The sequence below is a fragment of the Vicugna pacos genome, chromosome 25 (assembly GCF_048564905.1).
Source record: "Vicugna pacos chromosome 25, VicPac4, whole genome shotgun sequence".
NCBI classification, from domain to species: Eukaryota; Metazoa; Chordata; class Mammalia; order Artiodactyla; family Camelidae; genus Vicugna; species Vicugna pacos.
Genome location: NC_133011.1, coordinates 8,421,737 through 8,444,349, shown reverse-complemented (window position 1 = coordinate 8,444,349; position 22,613 = coordinate 8,421,737). Strand labels below are relative to the sequence as shown.

The 22,613-nt window shown below is 38.7% G+C and overlaps 1 protein-coding gene across 2 annotated transcripts in view; it reads left to right on the top strand.

The window, feature by feature from the left end:
* STK3 (serine/threonine kinase 3) overlaps window positions 1–22,613 on the top strand; it is a 232,808-nt gene that overhangs the window by 207,819 nt on the left and 2,376 nt on the right. The gene's annotated exons all lie outside the window — the stretch shown is intronic.

Sequence of the window (22,613 nt, the reverse complement as noted above, 5' to 3'; positions counted from 1 at the left end):
CTTCCTCCCGGGGAATAATTGACTCACCGTGGAGGTCTGGCTCCCTTGTCTCATTAAATCTTCTAGAATTGCTGAGAGGTGGCTAGCAATTATTCTTCTCTCTGTTTGACATATGTGGAGAGTGGAGCACCCAGCAGCGAGAGGTCATGCAGAGTCTCTAAGGGGGTACTGTTTGAATATTGGTTGTTGAATTGCTGCTGAGCAAATGTTAAGAGTGAACTCCTGAGGGCCATTTCTTAAGGGGATATGTTATCCTAGACACCAGCATTGCCAATTCCTGCTCTCCTTTACAAATTACGGTATTTTTTAGGTATGTTTCATTTTAATCTTTATGTAATTTCTTCTCAGGATTTATAAAAACGTATCTCCTGTGTGTCATTCTTATTTAAAGTTTTATAAAGAATAATTTAAAGGAGCTATGTAAAACTGTTTTGAGAACATTTACTTTTTATCTTAATTGCTCTTAGGATTCAGGCTCTGGTTTATTTTTATTGAAGGAGAAATAATGTTTTAAAAGTATATAAGTGATCGGTAAGAATGCTATGTTATTTTATCTGCAAAATCTGAACGTCAAAAATCCACTCACATGGTATTTTCTTTTAGAGCTCCTTGGAAAGTTGAATGCTACAGACAAAGTGACATTAGTATATGTTTACATTTATTTTAAAGTGTCTGAGATAGGGTAGGCAGGAAAAACCTTGAATTTGAATTCCTTCATGATCTTTTAAGTTAATTTTTGATGCTAACTTAAGTGTGAGATATGTGTGGAAATAGCTTCAGTTGAATAAATATTGCTTCAGTGACTAATTTTTTTTAGTATGGAAGGATGAGGTGACAAGTCCAGGAGAAACTTGTTTAGCAAAACTTCATTCCATTTTTTAAAAAATACCAAGTGTATTCTGGCCAACAATTCTTCCAGGTGATGCTTCCCTTCTTACTTACACAAGCTGACAGAGACTGGTAGTTAAACCTTAGTAACTGATGAGTGAACAGTATTTTTACTCCCTACCTAATATATGCTCCTACTTCGAGTGGGTGGGATGGTTTTTAAAAATTCTTTATGTATTTTCCACTCATGGTGGGCTGTACTTGGTAATAACCAGTTGATCTCCTGACTATTCTCTCTGGTTCCATTCTGGAGCCAGGTTGATTCGTTTTAAATGTAGATCAAATTCTGTCATTCCCCTGCTTAAAACACACCAGAACCTTTCCATCAGAGAGAAAAATCTGAAGTCTTTGCTATGATCTGTTGGTGCCATTCCTGTCTGGCGCCCAGCCTTCTCTCCGACCTCATTTCTACCACTCTTTTTGCTCACTTTGCTTCAGCTGTGCTGGTCGTCTTGTTGGTCTCCAAGTAAGTCAGGTTTGCTCCCTCGCGGTGGCCTGTGCTGTGTCTGACACAGCCAGGGATGCCCTGCCCATAGATCCCTCACTTCATTCAGCTCACTTTCTAGTCACTCTGTCCCCTTACCCTACTTTGTTTTCTTCCTTAGTAGCACTTGTCACTACCCAATGACATGTATTTTTGCTTATTGTCTCTCCTTCCCTAGAATGGAGGCTAGGACTTCTAGCCACTACTGTGTAGTCACACAGTAAGTTTTCAAGGAATATTGGCTGAATGAGTGAAAAACGGCTATTCTGGAATTTTAAGAACTTAATAGGATTCGTAGACTTTGTAATCTCAAAATAGAATTTTTTAACATAATTCTGACAGTGTTTATCCATGTGGGTTTTCTTACAGTGGCTGAAATGAAATAAAATTATATAAGGTTCTTTTCCCAAATATATAGCTGGTACCCTGACATCCCCCTCTCGCCCACAAGAGATATCAAAATAATGGAGAAAAGAGAGGAAAGAGTATTTTGAATAAAGTTCTTCCAGCTCATTTTCATCCAACTTTTTTTCATTGTGGAAATTTTTTAAAAGCTGGAAGTAGTGCAGTAAACACATATTCACCACCTAGATTCAACAAACATTAACATTTTGCCATCTTTGCTTTATTTGTGTGTGTTTGTGTGTGTTTTTCCTCAGCCAGCTGTGACGTAAGAGCATAGTCTGACTCTTCCCCCCAAACAGAGAACCTCTGACTTAGTAGGTTATGATTCTTTCTGCTGGGTTTCCTGGTGTGGGTGGGGAGAGAGTAGTGGAGAGCATGCCGAGGCTGGGTTTCTTTCGTGGTGGCCTCTGCAGTAGTTGTGATGTATGCCGGTCAAGATTGTTACAGAGAGACACTGTCATCTAGATGATGTGATAGTTTGAATTCAGTGCCACAGTGCATTTGAAGAAGCTTTTTTGTTTGTTCATGGTGAGTGGGGTTTTTTGTTTAAACGTTTTGTTTTGTTTTTTGAAATTGTATTGTGTCAGCTCGGCAAGTGATAGGCTTTTCTTCCCTCCTGATATTAATATAGTCACTCCTTGTGTTACTGTTTGCATGCTGTGTCTTCTTATGTTTATTTACTTTAACCTAGCTGTGCCTTCATGTTCAAAATGAAGTGTACTTTTTCCCCCAGAACATTTAAAATGTTGTTCCCCTGGACTTCTGTTCTCCATGTTTTCTAAAAAGTCTGTGATGTTACATACAGGAGATTTACATGCACCCCCTGTGTATGTCATTTTTCTCTGTCTACTTTCAAGATTTTTTTTCTTCATTTTTGGTTTTCAGCAAAACTAGGCATAGATTTTTGGGATTAATGTTGTTTTAAATTTTCTTTACAGTTCATGAGCTTCTTGAATCTATACATTTACATCTTTTACCAAATTTATGGATGTATTGTGTTTCTTTGGATTTTTTTTCCCTCTGTCTCTCATTCCCCACCTTCTGGGACTCCACAAATAACCTGTTAGACTTTTTGATGTTATCCCAAAGTTCCTTGAACCTCTGTTCATTTTTTCCTCAATCTTTTCTCTCTCTTCTTCAAGTTGGATAACTTGTATTTATCTTTTTCCAATAGATCTTTTGTCATCTCCATTCTACTCTTGTCATCACTCTTCTGCTATTAAGCATATCCAGCAAACTTTTATTCCAGACACTGATTTTTTCAGTTCTAAAATTTCCATTTGGTTTTTTTGTTATACTTCCTATTTCTCTGCTGAGATTTACCATTTTTTCATTCATTATGAGCATATTTTCCCTTACCTCACTGAGTGTAATTACAGCTGCTTTAAAGTCCTGTCAGTTTCTATATCTGGGCCATATAAAGGTTGATCTCTGTTGATTTTCTTTTTCCTTTGAGAGTGGATCACATTTTCCTGATTCCTCTTATGTCAAGTAACTTTGGATGACATCCCAGACATTGTAAATGTTTTGTTGTGGAGGGGGAAATATGGTTTTGTTTACTCTCCAGAGATTTCAGTAATTCTTTTTGTTGTTGTTGTCATTTTGGTTTTGTTTCTTTGTTTATCCACAGTTTAAGGTTGTTCTCTGTAAAACAGTCTATTAGGAGCTAACTCTGACATACCAAAAAGCTGAACTCCTGTTATGCTTTTTAATCCTTAACTGCCTCTCAAGTTTCCTACTAATCTGCATGCCTGCACTGTCACACAGGAAGGAAGGCCTTCATGCCCTCAACCAGATGGAGTTGGTCAGAGCTCCCGAGGGTGAAACAGTGATGATGGAGTTTGTCATCCTCGCAACAGGCATCCTTTTTTCTGCATTCTGCCCACTGCCACCCATGCACTCTTTTGTCACCAGAGATGAATGGTATGAGTTTAGATGCATTTATCAACAAGTACCACAGCACCTCATGAGGAACATGGGGGTAGAGGAAAATCTCAGAATGAGATGGTGACTGGAGCTAGGAAATAAAGTGTCTGAGAGCAGATGGAAGAAAGCTTAGTTAATGGAGTTGGGCATAGGTGTGGGCATGTGTACATGAGCTACAAGAGAGTTTAAAAAGAAGGGGAGACGAGAGGGCAGGGAACCAGCTGTGCGCACCTTTGTGCTGGGCCTTTAATGTCTGTGGTCTCATGTTAGCTTCAGAACAGCCCTGTGAAATGAGCTGTAGTGTTTCTGTTTTGAGAGTCTCAGAAACTGATAGAACTCAGATGATTTTTCTCCAAGTCACACAACTTAATAAACGACTGGGCAGAAAATAAAATGTCCCTTTGCTTTCCTAAGGTTGGTTTTAGTCATCTGAAGTCCCTCTGGAAACACTGGTAGGGGTCTTTCTAGGTTCTGCCAGCTTCCTCAGTGAGAATTCCGGCATCTGTCCTGGACAAGCTGGCCAAGAAGTGGCACTGCAACCCTCTGATGAGTGTCAGTTCTTAGCTCACTGCTCAGAATGCAAACTTGATCTCCCTTTATATGCCTGTGTCTATGGTGAGCCCTTCTCCACATCTTAACTCCCTGTCCCCTCCCGTACCCTACCCACAGATCTCAGTCTCATTCTGCTTCCTGAGGGGCTTTACAGGTCAGAGCCTTAAGAAAAAGACCAGAGTGCTCTTCAGAAGACAACATGGCAATCCCCTTGCCAGTGAGAGGAGGATTGTTTGAGGTTGGAATTCTTCCCTACAGATTGCTCTCACTTCTGACCTTCGGTGTCCTGGTCCTCATGTCCACTGCAGAATTTCTGATATGTTGAGTAATGTCCAAACAGAGAAAAGCAGGTTACCAAGAGGCATTTGGTTCTTCCACACATAGCCCAAGAGTCCTGTGGGTCCTTTTGTCTCTTTAATTTTCTCCCTTTACCTCTCTATGGCCAAGACCCTCAGTGTAGATCATTGATTCTCCACCAAGGATGATTTTGGCTCAGAGGACCATTTGATAATGTGTGGAAGCATTTTTGATTCTCACAACTGCTCCTGGTGTCTGGTGAGTAGGAGCCAGTGATGCTCTCAATCTCCTGCAACACACTGGACAGCCTTCCCTAGCAAAGAACTGCCCAACCCCAAATACCCATATTGCCGAGGTCCAGAAACCCTGGAGGAGATTCCTAGGGCCTTTCTCTGTGTCCTTTCTCTTCCCTGTCCCTTCCTTTCCTTCATTAAGGCCACTCCCCCTGGTGTAATGATTGTGCCAGGCCAGCCATTACAGTTCACACCTCACAATTTCAGCCTTCGCAAGCCTGTCCTGCAGTCAGAACCGCAGGGGTGCCCCTTCTGGTGAAGAGCAGGGGTGGGCGAAGCACTGACTGAGCTGCTAATGGACTCTAGGGAGAAACCCATGAGTGGGATTTGTGGAGAGGAGGAATATGGGAACCATCAGTCCTATGTCATGGGCGCTGACAGTGCACCTTGCCAGTAGGGAGCTGCAATTAGGACATGCCTGATGAAGGATATATACGTGGTAGTAGGGGAAGTCAACAACAGTGATTGACTTACAGATGTTAGGGGACTTGAAACGTTCAGGGGTTGACTATAAAAATGATTTTGGCCATGATTACTTTTGAAATGAAATCAATTATGAATAATTATCACTCACTCAATATCTATTATTCATGTCATTTAAAATGCCACATTGTTTTTTTTGAAAGTTTTGTTTTATTGCAACACCAAACTCTGTTCCTGCATTTATATTTTCTTTATTCATCTGCCAGTAACATGATTGCCAGTTCTCAACTTAAAAAGAGCTATAGAGGCAACATTGTTCCTACCTGGAATCAATTTTTTTCTCCCCTTTTCTATTGCAATGAAAATCTCAGTTGCAAGGGGGCCACACAATCAGAACATTTACCCATAGCCATTTAAGACGGCAGATAAATATAATATACTTCTGTTGCAGTGACCTCGTGTCAGTGCCCTTTGCAGTTCTGATAGTCCCGATAATTATCTTGGACCTCTTATCGCCTAACCCGTATAGTCTCAGGTCTGCTCAGTATTAGAGCTATGAGGCAGTAAAGCTCTCCGCACTGGACTAGGGTGTTCCCAAGTCTTCATGTCAGTAAGAAACTTATGGTTCTCACCTTCCCCCCATACCTCTGGTTTTGACAAATTATCTGGAAAAAACGGAGGGCATTATTATGTTGAATACATGTGGAACATGAAGCTTTTCTTTCCCTCTGGTTTAAATAAAAACTTTCGTGTTAAGTACATGTTGAGTTAAATGTTAAATCTTGATGTTTTCTCTGCCCAGTGTACCTACTTTTGCCTTGAAATGTATCTAAGGTGTAGATGGTTCACTTTGAAATGAACCAGAACATCACACTACATCAGGCTTTGAGGTGAGCTAAGAGGAGCCATCTCTGCTATCACAGTCTCTTCTGCGTTCTGCCTCTTCATCTGGCCCCTGCTCTTGGGGCTTTTGACTAAGGTTATACTCACATCTGAGCACAGGCCTTTCAGGTGTGTGAACCTGAGATTCCACTAACCTTCTGTTCTCTACCCAGCTAGTTAAGATGTCAGCCATTTCAATTGAGGCTCCTAATAAGGCTTAAGAATTGTGCTGATACGTTAAGATATCTTAGCTTGTTGAATGTGAATATACAGATGAACTCTGACTTCAGGAAATTTCATCACAGTAACATCTTTAATGATTAGTATTGAATTGTTTTCATATTTATCTTTAAAAATTCCACAATGGTGATAAACCCTGATAGATTGATAAATAGAATCTTCCATGGTGGTTTTTGAAATGGAAGATGGCTCTTATTATTAATATATTGATGATGATTCACAGATTGGATGGTGACGAGTTATCTCTTGTTAATATCTACTATTACCAGATATTACTAAAATAGTTATATTTATTATTTTGTCCTTGATAGCCAGATCTTTAAAAAAATTACACATTGATTCTTAAGAATTTAAGCTCTTTCAGTGTCCAGCCAAGACAAAATTCCACCTCAAAATTAAACATCTCAAAATGAATTATAGACCCAAAAAGCATAAAAGTTTTAGAGACTTATGAGGCTAGGATAGCTTTTAGACTGTGGGAATATGCCTCTGCTTTTTTCTGGCCGTTAGTTTATGTGATAAACATTTGTTAGGCACCTGCTAAATGTTCGGATCTGGAGAATAACAAGGACGCAGTGAACAAAGTGTCAAGTGCACTTGAGGGGTCAAACAGGATAGAAATGAAAAGAATTCATTTGAGTTTGGTGACCTAACAAGAGTGGCTTGGAGAATGTGATGGGGGCCCAGGAGCAGTGTGGAGTGAGCTGAAATGTGATTACCAGTTCAGAAGGTAGAGACGGCTTTCTCCACACTTCTGAGAACTATGACTTTGAAGAGAAGAAGGGTGAAATCGTAACAGCTGGAGGGGTAGGTAGAATTGAAGGCAGGTCTGTTTATCTTTGTTTAAGATAGGATAGTTTTAGAAAGTACTTCAGTTTTGATAGTAAAGACTGAAAGAGAGTTGAAGGTGCACAAGAGAAGGAAGATAGCCATGGAGTTTGGCTTCTGAGACCACTCCAGGGCTGTCTGGCCTTGGATCAGAGGGAGGCACGTGTCTTCCATTAAAACCGGGAGTGTGGAAGATGGGTGAGCAGGAATGTCTCTAAACTGCATTGCTTTATATTCAGAAAGAATCTGGGGCTTTGTCTTGTAATTAGAATCACAAGCTATTTCTTTTAAACAAAAGTAATAGCTTACTTTCATAGTGCTGTGAAATGTTCTTGATCTGCCATGTAAAGGCTGTTATGCCTTCCAATGATCTCTTAGGGGTTATTAAAAAAAAGGATCAAATTTTTGAAGGCACTGTACAAAATTAAAGAACTTTAAAATCTTAAGTACTTTATGTAATCGTTCATCTTAACCTCATAATTTTTGGGCCATTTTGGTCCCAACTCAGTGGGGATTTTATGATTCATACCTGTTATTTTTTTCCTATGGCGTTTTACTTTCTGGTTTTTATTTCCTCCTCCTGTGGATTTTTGCTAGTTCAGCAATAATAATTGCTATTGAAATATTTATTGTAGATAAAGCAGAAATCGAGTGAAATCAAATTATCTAGGATAAGTAAAATTTTCTTTTGGTTTATTGAGAAAATTCTCATTTTTATTTTCTGTGTAACAAGATAAAAATTACAGACTTAGGGCTAATTCACTGTCCATTCAATCTTACATTTTGAGGAAATTGTGTTACTTAAGGAAGTTACTTAATCATTCTAAACCTCATTAATCTTATTTGTAAAGTAGGAATAATGCCTATTTACAGAATTATCTGTCCCATTTCACAGAATTATCATAAGATCCATTTGATAATAATACATGTAAACATACATTGTAAGTTATAAAATATTTTAAAATATATTATGATTTGGAAAATATTAGATCTCAGGCTCTCCATGGCCAATTACAGCCTCTCTTCAGTTGTTAAGTGCATGTGAATAAATATTGTAGGAAATGAACACTTGGTTGGCAGAAGGATTTTAGTTTAACTTTTAAGCATCATTGACCTGCAGGTCTCTATACTAATCTAATTCAAAAGCTTTACGAAATTCTCCCTTTGTCAGGATGAAGAAGGATTATTATGGTCGATAAGCTATGTATCTCTGTGTGTGTAGTATAATGTTTAAAAGTGCCAGCTCCAACATAAGGTTACCTTGGATTGAAATCCTGGTCACACCTTTTAGTAGCTAAATGTCTTGCTTAAGTTTAAGCTCTTGGTGCCTCTGAAAGTTTGAACCCTGAAAAATGGTGGTACTAACTTCGGTGGTATTACTTTGTCACAGGAATTTTCCTGGTTAAGTAACATTGAGCATAGTCTTCCAGTGATAAGTGTTCAAAACAACATTGTGGCTATTATGTGCATGAAATTTTCAACAATATAAATCCATATATAAAAGTAAATACCTGCAAATAAATTTTAAATAGTTAAGGACTGGCCACATCTTTCCATTTAAGTAGCTTCACTCATGGGATTTTAAATATATTCAGAGGAACATTTTCTCTTTGAATCATTATAATGGTTTACTTTTTTGAATGCTAAATTTATACCTAATTAAAAAAATAAAAGCAGGTTTCTCCTCTTAAAAGGCAGAAATTGTGATACCAAGTCTGGCCACTAGAGGGTGGTGGATAGCCAGCGACCTAGCCGTTTCTTAGCGCCTGAGATCTTGCCCTTGTGAGAGGAGTTCAGGAGCTACCACTAATCCTATCTGGGGAGCCAGGTGCCATCATGTTTTCTCAGTTCCAAATACCATTGATCTGTTAGTGATGCACCTTCCTTACCTCTCAGGGACCAGGAATCAAGCTGGAAGCCTGTCCCCATCTTTCATAAATGTTTAGACTCCTGAAACCAGTCAAGCCTTTCACTTCACTTGCTGCCCTTTTCAGAAGAGGCCTGCCTATTCACAAGTCACTTTGGTTTCAATTCCGTTGATTTAGGAGAATTTAACTTTATCCCATCCTCCTGCTTCCACTTTTGCAGCTATCCCTCCAGTATTCTGTATGTTAATTTCTTAGTGGACTTTAAGAGGTTTTGCAAAATAATTACCAATTATTTCAATACTTGGGCACTCCACAAGGTTAAAACCACACAACATCTTAAGAATCAATAAACAACATCTTTTCTTATAGTCAGTGTAGAGATTGGCAGGGGATGGGGAAACTTCTACTGCTGTCAGTCCAGGAAATCTGCCCTCTGTGTTATTAGTTGGTGTAATTCAGGATGATGCTCATTAAAGGCTAATGAAAAACAAAATTTCTGGTGATTGAAAAATTAGGATATGGCTGACAGACTCTCCAGCTGTCTCAATATTTGAGTCCTCTCTCCTTTCACAGCATGGTTCAGCATAGCTCTCTGTTCTGAGGATCAGGCAGGCTGAGGGAATGAGGGTGTTCTGCTTAAAAGGCCTGGTAGTGAGTCCAGGTGTGATGAGGCCGTGAACACAACTGGGAGAGGATAGCAAGGCTCAGGTCCATGCCTGTTTCTCACAGGGTGAGCAGAAGAGTTGGAGGGGGTGCGGAGGGGGAAGGTGCAGCGGGACTAGAGGTGGGCCTGACAGTTACAAGATCATGCACTTTGGTTAAAAGAAGTATGGCAGGAGGAAGTTCGTTCAAATGGATGTTCCCAACTGAAAACAGGCTGGATATCATGGGAACCCAGAAACTGGCAGTGTAGCATGGAAGAGACTGCAGTATTTGAGTTAGGTTGAAGGTAATTCCTTTCTGTGCAGTGTTTTTCAGAATCACTTCATCCTTTCCAACATTGCACCTCTAGTCTGAATCTAACAAGGCAGAGAAAATTTCGCTCACAATGTTCTTGTGTAAGAATGCTTTGGAGGATTCTGACATCTGTTGTTACCAAAACTAGTCACTTAATCTGTTAGGTCATTGATTCAGATTTCGGAGTTACATGATATTGTATGTTAACATAAAATACTTTCAGAATAATGGTCCAAGAGGGTTAGCGGCACTCTGAGTAACAAGCGTCTGTGAGTCGTATAGAAGTTTCCTCAAGAGCACGTAGAATTTAATAGCCACGTAGCTTTTTTGTTACTCTTCCACAGGAGTAGACAACGGTGTGTCTTCTATTTGATCAGTAATTAAAGATGCATTTTCTTTTTATCCTGATTAAAGTTGGACTTTTTAAGACTCAGCTGAAATTTCATCCTGAAGAATAAAATATCAAGATTTACTAGCAAAACTACTCTACATTGATGTATATTATTCAGACCAGAGCCCAAATTCTGACCCCCAAGTTTCCACTAATGACCACAGTTTCCTGGTTTCCCAGTAGATGCAGAGTGGGGTTAGCTGCACTTTATGAAGTGCCCTCAGTCGCAGTCCTCTGCCTCTGCTTCCATGTCCGCCTTAGTGGTGAGTCCACTCAGAAGGAGGTGTTTGGCTCAAGGGACGACCAAGACTTACTGCCTCTAAGAGAGGTGACAGCTTGGTCCAGCCCAGCGCTGAAAGGCTCTGGAAACATTTGGGAACACATTCATTTTGCAAAGTGGTATTAGAGATAAAATTTTGATACTGTGTTCTCTATTAAATCAGTTGATGACAAAAATAATTTTTAAAGATCTAATTCGGTGCCATTCTCAGATAAAAAAAGTCTTTATGAAAAATTCACTTACTAAAATTTTAGTTTGTAATAAACTTTTACTCTAAGCTATTTTGTTTACAAATGACACTGGCCCATTACTTTCTCATCTTTATTTTCAGTGATTTGTACATATTAGTTGTTCAGTCTAAGATAATAACTCACAAACACTATTGTTCTCTCCCCAAACCAGAAAGTTGAAAGTTTGAAACATTTACTTTTAAAAGTTGATGCCTCCCCAATAAGATACATTTAGGTTAATACTCAGCCAATTTTATATTCACTTAGTCTCATTTTCTATTTTCTTTTACTTTAATAGCATTTACAAACATATTTTAAAGCCATGATTAATGAAAGGACAAGGGCCAAAGCTGTCAGCTTCAGTTTTGTTCATTTGATGGTTTTGCTTTTAAATTTGCACAAGACTGATTGCTATTAAAGCAGGCAAGGGTTTTACGTTTTTAACGTTTTCATAGGAGCCCTCCTATTCTTTTTTCCGCCATCTTTTTACATTCCCAAATCTGTTCATAGGAGCTTAATTGAATTTGTACATTTGTCTGGTAATATCTGGGAAATTAAAAATACTGTTTTAGGCACAAATCATGCCATTCTAAAATTAATGACTATGTTAAAATGTTTCCTTTTTGGTAAATTGTATTTTCTAAGGCTCATGTGGCAAGTAAGGTTGAAGAACTATAATCAAAATTTATTGTTGCTCTTTATGCTTTTAAAAAACATTTTACCATATTTTGAGTTCATATTTTTTATAGGTAACTATCAGACCATGATTCTTATTCTATGATGTTTTAAAAGAACGACAAATTTAAGTGCCTCACAACCAAAGCATTAGGAATCCTGTTTATTTGTTAAGTGTTGCTTTGCTATTTAAAAAAAATATATCATGTATTACAATCTGAGTTTCATGATTTGTGGTTTTCAGCTGACCTCTATTTTACTTTAAAACCCTTGGTATAGATAGGCAAAGTAATTTTTGCATCTCTATGACATGAAGATAGACTTAGTATAAATAGTCAGTGTAAGTATTATGGTATTACTGCAGCAGAAAATTGCATAAATCGTTGCATGTACTCAGTGATTTCATAAGAATTATGACCTCCCTGAACACTTCATTCCATGCATGTTTGCCAAAGGAGTATTTATTATCATTTTGAAGAATATTTTGACAGAAGCCATTTTTCTGAGAAAATGAGTCAAGGTCAAAATTAAATGTAGTATCAGACATGCAGAATAAACATGTAATGGAGCATGGGACTGTACTGTAGTGAAGTAAATGAAATATGCTGGATAATACTGATTTCCCCAGATATTCTTTTTGCTTTATTTCAGTTGTAAATGTGCCTACTTGGTACCTCGCACACACACCTCTTTTTTTTTTTAAGAGGTAACAGACACGTACCACAATGTTGAAAGGGACTTTTCCTGTTACCGCACATGAGTGCTTGAGTTCACAACTGAAAACAGCAAGCTCCAAGCATCCCATATTCTAGAGACGGCCATGAACATTCAAGGCCAGACACCTCCCTCCAGGGTTTACTAAGAGCCCACCATTTTTCATTCATTCAGTATATCTTTATTAGGTACCTACTCTGTTCCAGGCAGTGTTCTAGGCTATTTGCAGAAGTTCCTATCCTAATATAATTCACAGTCTACAGTCTGGTGGTCTCATGGAAGAAGAAAGTAGCTCTCTCGTTGCTTAGACTAAAGTTGAAGGTGGGGGCAGGGACCCCTCCCACCATTCGTAGACTATCAGTGGTGCCCACAGGCAAGGGAGACTGGCATCTGGTGTCCCAGCCAGCTGCTTGTTCAAGTGGTTGAACCTGCAGACCCGCTGATGTGTCACTAGAGCAAACCCAGCGAGCAAGTTCCTGGGAGTCTGGAGGGTTAACATAGATGTGGAGAGAAGATGTCTGCTTATCTCCCAGAGACGTCTGCTGTTGGGGCCAAGGCCCGCTGGATAGCTAAGGGCTGTGATGCAGTATTCTAGGGAAGAAGAGAATGGGGGCTCTCTCCCCTTTCGTAGCTCCTGGTGGCCCCTGGCGAATGTAGAAAAGAACCTCTGTAATCTCTGTGGCTCTAAAACAGCGGTCAGAAGTCATAATACTGCCGAGGGGGCTTTCAGACCAGAGGAGACCATGCTCCGCTCAAAGAGCTGCCCCCTCCAAGAGGGGTGAGCACCAGGATAACACTGACCACCGCATCAGGACATCCACACACCCGTTCTGAGCGCAAACCACTAAGCCAGAGCAAGACCTGGAAACCTCCCCTCAACTGACAAGTAACTGTTTATATCAAAAGATCCCTCTCTTTCTCCCAACTCCCAGCACCAGAGGGGCTAGACCTTGAAGAGATGTGAGGAGACGCTTCTGGATGCAGACCTCATCCCTCCCCAGAGGCCTCTTGGTTTCTGTGTGCAAGCCCATGCGGAGGGGAGGGATGGGATTTATATTTAATGCGAGACTGAACTTTTAATAATAGAAAGTGACCAAAAGTCAGTGAGAGCTGCCTGAGATTCCTTAAGGGATGTGTCAGGGAAATTTGGCATAGCACAGCTGAGAAAGTGTGAGGAAAAATGAAACAATTTTAAGTTTAAATAATAGTTACACAAAGCTTTGACTGCCCGATGAGCTAGTCACAGGTATACTTTAAGGACTATTGTGTGTTTTTTTAATGTTTATGATCTTCCATAACTAGATGTATAGTTAATTTTTAAAGAAACAAAGAAGAAATATAAAGAAAATTAATCACTTAATTTATCTCTCAAATGTGGTTTTATTAGTGTTTTTAAAAATATTCAAAATGTTCATCAGAATCACTGAGATCAGGCATCAAAGCTAATAGCACTTTTTCACCTGCCCCTTAATAGGTCTAGGAAGATTTCATTAGTAGTTGGTTTCAAGTTACTCAGATTTTGTTGTTCTGGGCCTAGGATTTTTGAGCTGCTTACCATACAGCAGAGTTATGCATACATGAACTTTTTTCCTGATATTTTAGTAGGCAGAGCTACTTACTAGAAGCTGAAAAGCATAAAAGAAATGGGTGTCCAGCTGCCATTGAGAAATGCAATTTCTAAAATTTGATCCTGTTTTCTATAGGAGTGGCTCAGATTTCTTTAGGACGGGGTGACTGTAGTAACGCACATCAGCTTGGACCTCATTGCTGGATCTAAGTTAAACACAACGTCAAACCAACTATGGGACGGTCTGAATAGACACAGGCAGTCTTGCTTCTGTGTCGAGGGACGTGTCTTGTTGGTTTTATCACAGCGTATCTCTTTTTATTGATAAAGTTATGGCATCTATCCCAAAGGACTACGTAGAAATTTGTTTTTCTAGACAGCCGATTAAATAGAAAAATGTTATTAGTAAACATACACTTATTTTTCATAAGGTCAATTATAGCTAAAATACATTAATCTTGTAAGTAAAATACTTCACTAGGTACAAACTGGGAGGAAAGGCAGGATTTTTTTTAAAGTAAGGTTTCTCTATTCTTAATCTATAAAAAATCTGTTAAAAACAGTTTTACGTGACAGTTGGCCTTCGAAATACTTTTGGGCAAACTTACGTGGGTGGATTTGCTATTTGAGTGCCTGCGTAAGTACAGCTAGCTGTGTGACCTAGGGTGGGTCACTTGGTCTCTCTGTCCTCACCTATAAAATGGGGTTGGTGACATCTACCTGATAAGGTGATCGTTAGGATTAAAGGACTTACTCACAGGACCTGGAATAGTCTGACACACTGTGAATGATGGATTCCTGGCACTTTCCCCTTCCCCTCCACTGATGTTCTCCCTTTTCTTTGGGAGTGAAAAATCTAAATGTCTTAAATTTACTCTAAATGCTCCGAGGTTAAACAGACGCTTCATGACAGTTTCCAGTTATAATCCCAGAATATTTGTAGTCATTCCGTCAGTCAGCCGTAGACAGGGGCTGCTTGGCTCAGAACAGGGTTACATGTACAATGCTCCATCCAGATGGGTAAATAGTGTCTATTTTGGGAAGAAGGCTTTGCCAGTAGATATAATGTTAATGTAGATTTTTAAAGCATGTACAGCAAGGAGTTCAGCTTTCCTTCTGTAATGTGTCAGGAGTGTGGAATTACCACTGTCCTCATTATTTTTGTAAATGTGTGTTTTAAATGTATATCTAGGATTTTCTTTAAGCAGGCTTCATAGTGGTTTGGATTGACTTGAGAACTCTTTTATTGTACTCTCCTCAGTGCTAGAAATTAAATCAGGAAATTCCTTAATATATTGATTTTTAAATTTTTTTAAGTGCTACCTGTTATCCAAATTGCTTAGCAGAAGGCCCCTCACCTGTTTATAGACATCTGACTAGTCGGTGGACTTGACTGGGTTTTTGCAGGTACTTTGTTAGTAAAATGAGTGCGGCAGCCTCCATGAAAAGTGTGCTGTAACACCAAACCAGATTCTGTTCAACACACTAAAAATTTGAACTTAAATGGAATACTAGGGGGAAAAGGAGTATTTTGCTCCAGGCCACAAACAAGTGAAAACAGTCTGAGGCAGGCACTGGTAAATCTTACAAAATGTTATAGGCAATTCAGCATCAAAATTGCCATAGAAAATTATCGTTGTTAGCCATTCTGTTGATAGTCCGTATTGTTAGAATTGCTAGCAGATGGGAAAATAGATGAGTCAGGATACAGTATTAGCAATCCATATTTTTATAATCACAGGCCACTAATAAGGTCTGTAGCATCTGTGAGATTTATTTAAACAGTTGCTAGGAAGAGTTTGTTTTCCCAGTAAACACAGCAAAACTTGTACAAGGTTTTTTTGAGCGACTGACTAAATGTGTTAACATTAAAATGTGACTGTTTGCTTCACTGTGGTGGTGTCTCATTTGACAGACTGATTATACCAGAAACTTGTAGACCTGTTAAGCCTTCAAATGTTATCACATTAAGCATAAAAAACTTCATACTCCTGTTTCTGCTATTTTTTGAGATCAAGACTTTCAAAAAAAACTCTCATGTAATTAGGGCTATTTCTGACAAAACAAAATAATGTAAAAATCTAAATGTTTTTCTTCATATATAGCTCTTAAGACAAAATGATTTTAGAAAGTAATTCCTTCTTATCATCAGAATAAGATACTTTAGGTTTTATGGTATACCAGATATATAAACTTAAACTTCTGATTTTACTGATGCTATTCTTGAACAATAGTAAGCAGCTTTTTAATACTTCTTATAGAGTTCAGAAATAGTTCTAATTATTAAAAGTTTGAACTGTCAGAATTATTGGTGGATTGGTTTGATCTTATTTTGCATCTTCTCACATCCCTGAGTTGTTTATGCTGTCACTGAGTCTAGACCTGTTCTGCTAACCGCACAACAGTCCACTAAATAGGGAGACAAGGTGCTGGGGCAAGGAATAGTGACTTTATTCAGAAAGCCGGCAGACCGAGAAGATGGCAGGCTAATGTCTTAGAGAACCATCTTACTTAAGTCAGAATTCAGGCTCTTTTTTTACTAAAAAGGGGTGGCAGTATGGTTTGTTCTTGTAGCTGTCCATGTGGGTCAGGTCATGTTGCCCCTATAAAACCTCTAACAAAACAAATGTTATTTTCTATTCTGCAACTTGTCATCTTTATATAAGTGCAAAAGTGTTACTATCCTTAAAGGTCAGAGCTTTGGGAAGAGGCTCTCCTGTATATTTCAGGCCAAAGGCAATGTTCTTTTACAAAAGGTACAGAGCTGGCAAGACTAAGCCTAGAAAACAGGGCGCAGGGTTAAAGCCAAAGGAACAGATCTAATACGATGTCAGAATTGCTCTTTTCTGTTATAGTGCAGCAGTTTTATGCAAGAGCTAGTAAATGAGTTAATTAGTTTGCATAACTATCTTAGATTTTTTTAAGGGACACTGAAAAACGTAATATTTTTGGATATTGATCTATAATCTTCTAACCTCCAGGATTAAAATGTGATAATCCAGGGCTGTTGTTAATGAAATGAGCTGCTTATTCAAGCTTTCACTCATGTACCAAACTCTACCAATTTTCAAACAAAATGTTGACTCCTATCGAAGAGTATTTTTGACTTTTTCATTTAATTTATAAACAAGTATCCATCCGCTCATCTAATTATTATCATTTAAAAGTTTAGGGTTTTTCTTAAAGTTTTTCTTAGAGTCTTTCACTTGTTTTGAACTTTTGGTAAGTGCTGGGAGGTCCTAGTCTACCAGGTGGCCTGAAGCTAAAGGAAGACGCCGTGCTGCCTTTCCCTGAACTTGGGCAGCGTACTCCGTTTTAGATGACTGCTCTACAGAAATGTCACCTGCAGTGTTTTCTATTCACTGTGGCCTTCATAGCTGTTGCTTAAAAACCTGTATTTTCTTTCAGTTCAGGTTGAAGACCCTAGAAATTTCTCAGCAGCACACCCTAGATTTTGTGGTAACATTTTGAACTCTCTGGTCATGCTAGATTAAGAATATCAAACTTGGTAGAATAAAAAACAGCATGGACCTAAGAGTCAGGGCGTGTCTCTGCCATTAGCCAGGCGTGTAACTTTGAACAAGCTAGCCCTCATTTCCTCCCCTAAAGTAGGGAAGTTAGAGTAGATCATGTCTGAGGTTCTCTTTTGCAGTGGGGTTCTGTGAGGCTTAACTCCTAACCCAGCTTTTACAGTTCATGCTTCTTTTAAACAAATGACTTAGTCATATGCAGTGACTTTTAATAATCCTGGATCTCAAACTGTTTCTCTCAGGCCTATACAATTAAATTTACCAAATTTCAGTTTAAACTCTTTTATGGAAATTGATTTTATATGGAAATTGATTTCATTCTCTGCTTTTATTAATATGTCTTACCCCCTGATATTTGTCATTTCAAATGTCCAAGAAGAGCAAACATTATTGTGAATAGAAAAAAATGCCTCGGATGGTAAAGCAATATTGTTCTGAAACTCATCTCTTTTTCTGTAACTCTTGTGTTTTAAGCATTTGTGGGTTCTGTTTTTGCATTAGAATTCTTCCTCTTACTTCATAGCAGCTCATTTGGTCACTTCATCAAGTTATGTGTCTTTAATGTTTGTAAAGATTGTCAAACTACAATATTCTTTAACAGTATTAAGGCCTGAAGATTTAGGAGTCATTGTTAGTTGTGCAAATTCTATTTTATCGTGAAGTTCAAAACTAAATTTTGTTAAATAGAATTAGCCTAAAAGAGGTAAAAGTCATTTTCAGATGAGTTAATAATTTTTGTGCATTTTTCACATACAATAAAAACCATAATGTATGTATGTTCTAAAATTCTTCTCTGACTTGGCTTACCAAGTTCTCAACTCTGACAAATGTAGAACAAAGACTTGATACTTCAATTCTGGTTTACTCGGCATTTATTTTGGAATTAGTCACCTGCCAATACAGTTACAGTAATATAGCCACTGTGTTCCCTGTAGAACGAGGGTTCATAAGTAACATTTCTTTTCTATATTAAAAAAAAGTCAACTCAGGTTGATATGCCACAAGCTCTGTTAATCTAGAAACATAATTCTGAAGTGATTTTCATCTTCCTTTTTATAAATATTTTCAAGAAACTTGATTTTAGTAAAGGAAACTTTTGTCACATAATATTGATATTAACTCAGGAAGCTCAACTTTTCCTTTTAATATTATCCTTATTAGTCCCGAAAATTGTTTTAATTTGGATTAACATTTTAAGAGAGTGATAGTGGATTGTATGATGTTATGGGGTCATTTTTATCATTAATGAGTCTCCATAAATTTTTATCTGGCTTGTGCATCTTTTAACTACCAAGGTGTTGAGCAGTACTGTTTTCCAAGAGCTTGAAAAAGCTGCTTCTGCCACGTTTCCCACCCTAAACCGTGTTCACGCCTGTGGGAGGTTCAATAGCTACAGAAACACAGAGTGCTAAATATATGGTATTAGGGCTTAATCAGAAGTCAAAACCCCGCCACAAGTTCATGTCTATTAGTCATCATACCCACTGTATAAAAAGTGAAAAATTCTACTACTTAACCTCACTTTTTTTTTTTTGGTCTAGACGACATCATAATCTAGAATTACTTAGAAATACATGGATATTTCTGTTCTATTAACAAAATGAGAAGACCCTCTGACCACAAATGTTGAGGTTTGGGGGTTATTTTCTGTTGGATATCATAGATCGTAAGATCAGTGAGGAAATCTTATTTCCTGGGTAATCTTACCCTCATCAGAAGCTTCAGCTGTAACCTGAATGCTGATGATTCCCTGAGTCTGTTTTTAGCTTGAATCTTTCTCCTAAGGTCCAAAACCCCAAACTGTAATCCATATCTGATATTTCCACCTTGATGCCAATCTCATTTACTCCCCTCCCTTATTGATGGTATCAGTCTGTACCCCATCACTCCAGCTTAAAGCCAGAATCATCCTCAACCCTGCCTTCTTCCTGACCCTTCATAATCGGTCGGTGAACAAAGAATTTCATTTTGTATTTGTATTTTCAAGTCTCTCAAATCCCTCTCTTCTTCACAGTCTCCACTTCCATTTTCCTGGTTCAAGCCTCATCCTCTCACGAGACCACTGAAGTGACCTGCCGTCGGGATGGCAGCCTGTTTTCCCTACCTGCTACTGGAGATGCTTTTCTAAAGCTCATTCATTTATGATCATGTCACCAATTACGCTCACAATTATCTAGCATTTCTTTCTTGTCTACAGAAAGTTTGTAGCAACACACTTTTGGGCCTTAGCAGTCTGGCCTCTCCTCTCCTTCCGTGTCATCTCCTGATCCCCATCCCCCATGGGTCCTGACGTCTCGGAATGCCAGGTGTTTGTGTGCCTCACACGTCTCTGCTCATGCTGTCACCCTTCTCCCCTGTCCTGTTTCCCACCTTCTCGGCTTATTCATCCTTTAGTGAATTAACTGTGCATGGACCTACCTGTCTTGCCAACTAGATCTCAAGCTCTTTGATGAAGGTAGTGTTCTGTTCATCTCTGCATCTACAATACTTGGTCCATAGCAAAAAAAAATCAATAAATGTTTTAGTAAATGAGTCCTCTTAAGTTCTCTTATGGCCCACCTGAAAGCATAGCTCAGATTGTAAACACACACACACCCCCAGACCCACACCCACACCCACACCACCCCCACACCCCCCACACCAGGTGTAACAAGCTTCAGCACTAAAGCCGTGCTCTGTCTTTCCTGAAAGCGTCTGAGGCTTTGACTAAGAACCTATTTATTCTTCTTTAGTATAGTGCGTTACAGAATTGTTTACTTGCTTTTCTGGTTCCTGGTAAATGAACTGACTTGCAGTAGAGAGAGAAGGATATACCTGCCTGATGATGGCCATGAAAAAGAGCTGATAGCTTTCCTTCAAATGAAGATAAAAAGCCAAAAAGGAGAGAAAATTCACACGTGGCACAGATTAGTAATAGATATTAATAATGATGGTTCATCACCAAGGAGAGGTTGTTAAGGTCTGCGTCTTCTGCTTTAGGAGACGGCATATTCTGTAAAGTACTTTGTAAAGGTTTTCTGTTAAAAACGAAACAGTTTTATCACTTAAAGGACTAAGATTTCGATATTTCAAGAATTTGCTTATATGGAACACCTAATTCCCGAACGATGCCAGGTAATAGTCCTGCCGCATCACAGGTTTGTTTTTCACCAGTTCTACATAGTGAAAATATGAAAGTCTATTAAAGAAGGACATTTTTTCTTCCAAGTAGCTTCTTTCCTAGAATTCAGTCCATCATTACTATAGTATAATATTTACAAACGATTGGCAGTTTGCCCCAGTAAGGTAGTGTAAGATGTTTAGAGGAATATCTTAATGTAAAAATTGTTTGTTTTGTATGGTGTTATTTCTCCTAATTCTAGAGTAACTCATTTCTTTGAGTCGTGTATTCTGTGTTCCTGTTTATCTCCCCACCTTTCTTTCATGATATTTAGCAGTAGATTTTAATCGTTCCTAGGTGTGTACAAGCTCTGAAGTTTAAATACTTTTGTAATACCTGGAGTAGACATGAAGCCCAGGCGTCAAAATCAATTCTAAAATGATACATGACTCTGGAATCAAATATTAACTTGTGGTGTCTAAATTATTAATGTTATGTAGAAATTCAGACACAAGAAAGATAAAATAGACTGAAACAGGGACGAAGTGAAAGGTGATCTTATGCAGACCACACCCAGGTGTGTCTCGGGGAAACGTGGCTGCGTGTGGTCTCTGTGGGCCTTCATCTCACTGTCACCTGTTTATATAGTTCCAGAAGTTTCAGGGTTCCCCATTGGCTTGTTCTTTATCCCCACAGTGATTTGAACAGTGGTGACCATGTAACAGATTAATACTTGGAGTAAATTAATAAAAAAAATGTAACGTAATACTGTGCCTAACCTATAAATGAAGGTAATAGTATAATACAATAAGCTGGGTTCTCTCAGTGATGTTTGACTGAACATAACAGGGCATGTGTTATACACGTACCAGAACTTGCACACCGGAGCAGGTGGCTGTCACCTTCAGGGCCATCATCCTGGGAGCCAGCCACTCTTTCCCGTAACACAGTCATTCTTATATTTTGGGAACTCCTCTTTCGAATTTCTTTCCAAGTCAGTGACTCATTCTTTTTAGTATCCTCAGTGGTGACAAATCTTTTTCAATTGAGAATGGATTTGATTTTTGGAACCAAGAGCACTTAGGGCCAGGTATGATGAGTAAGGTGGAGGAGCAAGCTGAAAAATGCTGTTTTGGGTTAAAGTTGACATGTGATTATAATGAGAGTGTTTTCTGAGTTGGTTCAGAAAATAAGCAAAGATATAAGCTACAGATTTTATCAAATTAAGACCAAGTCTGGATTACTGTCCTGTAGTTTCCAGCTCCAGAGTTGATTGTGGCTCCCCGAAGTCCAAACCCCACTTTGCCTGGCTTCCGGGGCCCCACCAGCCCCTTGTTCTCTGTCCTCAGTCCTTCTTTCTTGGCATGGCAGCACCTGCTAAAGAGCCTTGCTCCCTGCTCTGAGGCGTCCCCTTTTCCAGGGACCAGCACAGTCCTGCTCCCTGAAGGGGGTCTTCTCTCTGTTAAATTTATAGTGAGGCTCCTCTCTCTTTCTTTGTTGGGAATCTGTTTTTTTTAAAAAAAACAAACAAACAGCGGGTACTCTGCCCAGGAAAATATACACATGAACATGCAGAGTTTTGCACATGAGAAGCTTTTTCATGGATTTGAGTTAAGAACCTCGCACTATAATCTGTACCACATCCAGTAGGGTTTTGCATGAATGAGTAGGGTATTGCATCTGTCCCTAAATGTTTATAGTTGCTAATCTTACCCTTCAAATTAATTTGTAAGTTTCTTAAGACAAGGAAATCATTTTGTACCTCTTTGCTTTCCTTACAGTACCTACCAAGATGCTAAGTATGTAACAGGAGATAGCAAATCATTGTGTGTTAACAGATATTTTAAACCACCTGTCTGCTATTGGTTTAATGGTCAGTTTCTGAAGGAGAAAGAGATTTGGATTTTTTTTTTAATGTTAATAAGATAAAGGCCCAAGTGTTAGGTTACATATTTCGGGGCATCCTATAAGCCCTGAGAAAACATCCCTGAAATATGTTTCTCTGGAGATAATCCATATCTTGCTGTTTTGACACATAAATAAGTACAATAAAGCTCAGATGCCTTGGATCCTATTATATAGA